We start from the raw sequence: 8,285 nt of genomic DNA on the forward strand, positions 1-8,285 counted from the left end.
AGATGATGAGAAAGAGAGAGAGAGAGAGAGAAAGAGAGAGAGAGAGAGAGAGAAGAGAGAGAGAGGAGAGAGAGCCGAGAGAGAGAGAGTAAGAAAGAGCGGAGAGAGACGAGAGAGAGAGAGAGAGAGAAGAGAAGAGGAGACAGCAAAGAGGCAGAAAGATAGATAGAGAGAAAGAGATGTAGAGACAGAGAGAGCGGAGAGAGAGAGAAGAGAGAGAGAGACAGGCGAGAAGAGAGAGAGAGAGAAAGGAGACAGAAGAGAATAGAGAGAGAGAGAAGAGATCGGAAGGCTCAATGTTCGCGAACAAACACTCGTCGCCCTCAACGAACGTAACCATTAGCCCTGCCAAATAACAGAGCGCGACGGTGTGTGTGGTGTGTGTGTGTGTGTGTGTGTGTGTATCGTGTGATGTGTGTGTGTGTGTGTGTGTGTGTGTGTTTTGTGTGTGTGTATGTGTGTGTGCGCCGCGCGCGCAGCGCGCGTTGTGCTGTGTGTTGTGTGCTGTGTGTGTGTGTGGTGTGTTGTGTGTGTGGTCGTGTGTGCTGTGTGTGCGCGCACGTACGTACGCTACACATGACGACGTCACGTCGCCGGCCGCAGCCGCCGACCGGCCGACCGACCCATCATGCTGTCGCCGGAGCCAGCCTCTAACCGACATGGGAACGCGTACAGGTGCAAGCGCGCGCGTATCCCGCAAACAGTTTTGTCAACACGGTGCATGTTCGCCGTGAAAGCTCTCCGGTGACACATCATCGATGGATGCTGACACTCGATATCGCTGCTAAAATATTCGTTGACAGGGCAACGACAGGTATCAACAGCGATCGGTTTCCACGCCCGCCGCGCTGACATCCAGTCCACGTCGCTCGTGGTGGGCGAGCTCTCGGCTCCCGGTTGCGATAAAAGTGAGGATAATGTATAAGCCTACGTTCATTACACGCTAAAACACTTGCCGACGCGCAAACAAGTGCTGTCGATAAACTCAAGGCGATGCGTGTACGAGGCAGTCGCATCCGCCAGCCGTGTTCGCGTCTATTATGAAGCGATTACGTTACTACCGTTGTTGCGCAGGTTTTGTCGTTCTCGTATGGTTGCCACCAGGGTGAACTGATACATTTACATTTTCGACATTGTCACTAAACTCGATGCTCGAGTCAAAGAGGGTTTTGTCAGCAACCTGTAGATGCGCTGTCCCAGAAGCATAGGTGTCGTATCGACGCCAGCGCACGGTGATCGCCCGCACGCGTCAATATAACGCGACGCACTGCATCATCTACGGATCGATCTCGCTTATCTATTCTATCTATCCTATCTATCTATATAGTATTGTATTATCTATCTTATCTATCTTATATATATATATTATCTATCTATCTATATATCATATATATATTTATCTATCTATCTATCTAGCTATTATCCATATCTATTCTATATAATATAGGTCGTCTGTCTACCTATCTAATTTCTATGCTAATCTATCTTATCTATCTATCTAGCTATCGTTATCTTATTCAATTCGCAATCAATCTATTATCTATTACTTCTATAAATTTCTATCCTACTATGCTATGCTATCGATGCTACTCTATGCTATCTACCTTAATCTTATCTATCTTATCCTATCCGCTACCATATCTAACTATGCTAGTGCTATCTATGTATCTATCTATATATATATATATATTATATTATATATATAATATATAAGTTTGTCTGCTGTCTATCTACTAATCTATCTATTGCTCTTCCATCTATCTACCGTGTGTGGTGTGTGGTGTGTGTGTGTGTGTGGTGGTGCGTGTGCGTGTGGCTGTGTGCGTCGTGCGTGTTGGCGCGTGTGCGCGTGTGCGCGTTGCGTGTGCTGTGTGGTATTTATTATTCGTGAATTTGTGTTCCTATTCTTTATTGTTTTTATTTAGTGTGTAAAATTTATGTGAATTTGATTTTATCATTAATAATTTACATGATTTTACATTAAATATCATCAAGAGTAGATAATAGGGAAAATAATTCCTTATTATCTACTCCTGATATTATGTATGTATTTATGTATTATATTGATATATATTATATTATTTATTATTTAATTTTATTTATATATTTATTTATTTTTACTTTATTTATTATTTATTTATTTATTTTATTTATTTATTTATGCTATATTCGGGTGCTATATTCACGCGGGCGGGAGTTTGTATTTGGCCGCATACATGCGAAGGCGCGCGTGCGTATGTGCGTGTGCATGCATGATGTGTGGTGAGGCCCCCTGACTTGGCATCGTGCATGCGGTGTGGGGCATGCGCGTGCGTGTATGTGTGCTTGCGTGCGTGTGCGCGTGCGTGTGTGTGCGCGTGTGCGAGCGTGCGTGCATATACATGTGCATATATGTGTGCGTGCTTGCGTGCGTGTGCGTGCGTCTATATATGACATCAATATAAATATATATATATCGGGCTTGTGCTGTGCGTGTGGTGTGTGTGCCCACACACCTACGAACACACACACACACACACACCACACACACACACACACACACACACACACAAGCACACCACTAGCACACATACACACACCAGCACACACACACACACTACACACACACAAACAACAACCTACAACACCACACACACGCACACACACAACACACACGACAACACACACACACACACCAGCACACCACACACACACACCCACACACCAGCAGCACACACACACCACACCAAAAGTACCCGAACATGCGTCAAACTGTATATCGTATATAAGCTCAATAATCATAATAAGCGTGGTTTGGCATAAACAGCTCAGTATGGCCTCACAAGTAAGTTTTTCTGTACTTTAAAATCGTTCACCGTGGTGCATTGTCGCTTCTCCCGTCTGTAATATGTGTGCGTGGAGAGACAGAGAGCAGAAGGGAGAGAGAGAAAGAAGAAGGGGTGGAGGAAAGATGCAAGTGAACAATTAAGGACGTGGAGTGAAAGAGGAGAAAAAGAAAGAGAGAGAGAGAGAAGAAGAGAGAGAGCGCGCGAGCGAGTGAGAGAAAGAGAGAGAGAGAGAGAGAGGAGAGAGCCGAGAGAGAGCGAGAGCGAGAGAGAGACCGAGAGAGAGAGAGAGAGAGAGGAGAGAGAGAGAGAGAGATGAAGGAGAGAGAGAGAGAGAGAGAGAGAGCGCGAGCGAGAAGAGCCAAACAGTGAGAGGCTGTGTAGAAACAGTGTAGTTTGCTGCTGCTGCTGCAGTCACATCAGTATGTAGATTATGTGGGTTTAGCTACACAAGGGTATGTTGAATTTACTGATGCGATTCTATTTGTTCAATAAAACTTCCTTTGTATTATTGCATTATGTAGCTTTCTGAGCAAATAAACTCGGTTAGTTCAACCTATCTGTGTGTAACTGAATCTACATGATAATGACACAGCGGGATGCGATCTCCGCTGTAGGCCTACATATGTTTTTTGACTAGCGTCTATATCTATAGACACACACACACACATACGCACACATAGACACACACACACATACACACGCACACACGCACACGCACGCACGCAGGCACGCACGCACGCACGCACGCACACACGCACGCACGCACGCACACACGCACGCACGCACGCACACACACACACACACACACACTTCCAATTTGTAAATGTGAGAATACGCGAAACCCTTCTTTAGCAACCGTCGATGGTATTACCATACGTGCTCTGCTCTTCTACGGTATTACGGCATTACCAGTAAACAAATCCCTTTAGGCGCCGCCATGTTTAATGTGCCGATCACGTGACACGCGCCAGCAGAAGAGAGGCGAATGAAGACAGCGATGTCTGCCTGCTCGAGCAAACAACTAAAAGCAACAGCACAAACAAACACGCGTGCCGGCGGCCGGGTGCATATATCGCTACGTTTCGCCGACCTTGTTGCAATAATGGTCATTTTCACGCGCTGTTTTGTTGCATGAGATGTCTGCCTGTCGTTGCGTACAGTGGCCGGGAGAATGACAATGCGCGGGGGACAGACGCTGCTCGGGCGTACATCAAAGTCCGCGCCGTGTCATGTTCGATCACATAGTGTCTGCGGGCGGTGGTGTACACGCACACATCTATACATACGCACATGCACCCTCACACACACTCATACACACACAGCTATATCTGTGCACGAAATCTCTATTACTATAATAACATAAAGCGCCGCTTTGTATGCCCATTTCCGCCAGTGCAACTGACGTACACCAGGGGTATTACCGGACTCGAGTGTGTAGTATTAGTACGCTCTACGGACGCTGCTAGTTTGGCTTTATAGGCCTACTTGATAGCATTTCCCTCACCGGTCTACTTGCGAAATTATGTGACTCTCTAACTCACTACTAACTGTAACAAACTGCGACCTAGTTACTGCATCACATTTAAAATTAGAAATCGCATCGACTTAATCTATCTAATCGATCTCAATCGATCGGTCTTTATCGACTTAAAGCGTGCAGATTTACACACCCAAAAGTTCTTTATGCAAGAGTAGCCGAATACCTTTGCGTATGCGGATGAACGTACTGTATTCGACGCCGCATGCATATCTGGCGTTCATCAGGTGTATATTACCAAGAGTACATCTCCTATTATGTACTCTTGATATTACGGATCTATAATTATTATGATTAGGCACGCCATTCACTATACTATATAAGTAGCATCAGCTGCGACAGATTAGCAACGCGTGACAAATATGTAGCTTAGGCGTGTTGTTGTTGTCCCTTATTATCAGCTCGTTATTGCCTGACGGTGTAAGTGTCATATCCGCTATCGTCCTTCGTGACGTATAGCCGCAGCGCCGTCTGCTATCGCCAACGTCGTCGTCGTCTGTTACGTACGTTCGCAGCACCGCTGTCTATCGCCAACGTCGTCGTCGTCGTCTGTTACGTACATTCGCAGCGCCGCTCGCTATCGCCAACGTCGTCGTCGTCGTCGGTTACGTACGTTCGCAGCACCGCTCTTTATCGCCAACGTCGTCGTCGTCTGTTACGTACGTTCGTAGCGTCTTCTGCTATCGCCAACGACGTCGTCGTCGTCTTTCGTGACGCATAGCCACAATGACGTTTGCTATCATCAACGTCGTCATCGTCGTCAGAAACAGCGCGACTCAATTACGGAGGCACGTGCCGCCGTTACCTTCCTCCGTACTTATCTCCATTCCCGAGCGATTCGCATTACGTAAGACATTATGACGGCGGGCCGGCAGTTAGATGCGATATGATATGACTACTAAAATATGAATACTTTTTTTTTTTAGGGTTAGGGTTAGGGTTTAGGTTAGGTTTAGGGTTTAGGTTAGGTTAGGGTTTTAGGGGTTTTTTTTTTTTAAGTGCCTAGTAGTCATATCCTAAGTGCCTAGTAGTCATATCATATCGCATCTAACTGCCGGGTGCGTGCTGAGCGCCTGCCATTCTATAGCGGGACCACGCTACTCGCGGCTCCAGACACACGCAATAGAGAAACGAGCGGAGACAGTCTACGCGATGAAAGCGAGTAGGGCGCGGGCGTCTCTTGCGCCTCGCGCTTTCTCGCCATCGCTTGTCGACGTATCAGTCGGGCGACTTTGATCTAAGGACGGATTGGGATGCACCCTTCGCGCACGCGTTACGATGTGAGGGCGCGTAAGAATATTTGCGACTATAAACAAATCATTTGCCTTGCAAACGCGACTGCACTGGAGCGCTTGAACAGCGCATCGCTATACATGTAGAGTTACGTGAACGCATAGTCTGACTCAATTAGCTTTTGTTTTATTCTCAGAAATGTTTCAAGCACTTGTGCGTCCAATGCGGTGCGACCGCCTTCATGACTACATAACGCGCGCTAGCTACGCGACCCAGATGCGACTGCTTCTCGCACACTTGTCAACTCTACCACATGGTGACACGACACGAGCATGACGACACAACACAAGAATGGTGACGCGACACAGGCACGGTGACACGACACGAGCATGGTGACACGACACGGATATGGTGACACGACACGAGCATGGTGACACGACACAGGTATGATGACACGACAGAGGCATGGCGACGTGACACAGGCATGGCGACGTGACACAGGCATGGTGACGTGACACAGGCATGGTGACACGGCACGGACATGATGATACGACACGGGCATGGTGACACGACACGACAGAGGCATGCTGACACAACACGGACATGGTGACACGACACGACAGAGGCATGCTGACACAACACGGACATGGTGACACGATACGAGCATGGCCACACAACACAAGCATGGCGACACAAGCATGGTGAGGAGACAGGCATGGTGAGGTGACACAGACATGATAACGTGACACAGGCACGGTGACACGACACGATCATGGTGACACGACACGATCATGGTGACATGACACGAGCATGGTGACACGACAGAGGCATGGTGACACGACAGAGGCATAGTGACACGACCGACGCAGGGTGACGCGACACGAGCTCTCAAAGCGTCTTTCCGATTTTGCTTCCGTGCCGATTCCAGGAAGCATCACACCGCCGAACGTTTCCGGGTGGCATTGATTACCTTATCGATGCGACATCGATACGACAAGAAGCTAACGAACAAACAGGTCGTAAGCCGGACAGGATGGGCGATGCGTCGATCGCTGTTAGCTTACCGTTAAGTGTTCTGTTCCGATGCTAACCCTCGAACTGCGACGATCTATCGGCCACCTCCAACGCTGGCGAGATCTCTGTGCGCGTCTGCGGCGATGCGGCTATATATGGAGCCGGTAAGAGCGAGGGGACGGCAATGAAGCCGGCGGCGGCAGCGTCGTCTGCTTATAAGCCGCGGTCAGTTGCGCGCGCGGCGTCATTGGAGCGCGGGGGAAGTCTACGGCGGCGCATCGCCTGCGATCGTCATCGACTCAGCAACCGTAGACTTCCACGGGCGTCGCAGTCGAGCGCGCGCCTGTTGAGTGTTTACTAACGCCTGCCTGCCCACAGTTTTTGCCCTCACCTCTCCTCCCCCTCACGCTCTCCCTCCCTTGCACCTTGCCCTCCACACGTCCTCCTCCCTTCACCTTCTCCTCATCTCCTCCCAATTCCAACCGAGCTTCTCCTCACCTCGTCCCTTCACCTTCTCTCTCCTCAACCTCTCCTGTCATCAAGAATTCCGTTCGTTTTCTATTCGCAATGCAACTCTCCTTCACCTTGTCCTAGCCATCAAAGTATCTATAGTCATCTTTGCCTGACCTTCAAACTTTTATTCCCTCATCCTCACTTCTGCTCTCCCACAATCTCCTACTCCCTCAAATTTCATCCAAACAACTGCCTCTGTTTGTCAGCGTTTTATCCTAAAACCTCTCTCAAGTAAAATTAGAAGCAAGTAATCACGGCCAACAAACCCCACCCCCCTTACATAGGTTTGGGTGGCCTAGCAGCGACCTTTCGGCCGATAGTTTCATAGTTTCCCAGCTGAAGATGGTTGTGAAACTATTCATGTTATAGCGGCCGATACGAAACACGAACTTGCGGTCGTGAAGTGATCAATCGTTCGGCGTTAATTGACGTCCTCGAATTCGCGGAGCGTCTGAGCCAGCGACCCTCAAGCCGTCGCTCGTTTGTGCTATCAAGTGTACATGGTTGTTAGCAGAAGAACTATACCCCGCGCATGCGCGGCGTCGCAGCCGCGGTGATGCGTGTCCTCTGGTGTGTGCGTTGTTTATGTCTGTTATTACGTAGAGACCAACCGAAGAGCAATTGCTCGTGGAGAGATCAACGCGCCGAACGCGCGCCCGGCCAGTAATCTTTTCTCATGACATATATAGGGGCGGGGGCGATGGCAGGGCGCTGCCGTCGGCAAATGGTGTCACACTGGGTTCGGGACCTCCCGTCGACGCCACCCAGAATTGGCTTACTGTCGGTGTATTAGTATCAAGATATTATGTATGTATCAAGAGGCCTAGAAAAAGGGGAAATTATTGAGCCTCGGAATCTGCAAATGCGCGCCTTGTTTCATGGCCCGGTGCGTCCGTGCTACTGTTGCGCAAGCGGTGGCTGTCAGAGAGACACGTGTCGTCGCATTGTAGATGCAACGCATGCTAATGAGCTACTGCTTAGCGTACCCTCGCGACAGCAAGCTCGACAGTCGAGAGGCTTCACGGCCTGTATTGATGGCTGGCGTCAAGCCCGCGACCGCGCCGCATCCTCTCCTCCTCCTCTCCTCGCTCCTCCCTAGCTTTTTCCTACCTCCTCCTGCTTATTCCTCCCTTCTCACTCCTCGCTCCAAAACATTCTCC

This window comes from Priapulus caudatus, unplaced genomic scaffold, assembly GCF_000485595.1.
Source record: "Priapulus caudatus unplaced genomic scaffold, Priapulus_caudatus-5.0.1 Scaffold3, whole genome shotgun sequence".
Taxonomy (NCBI): Eukaryota; Metazoa; Priapulida; class Priapulimorpha; order Priapulimorphida; family Priapulidae; genus Priapulus; species Priapulus caudatus.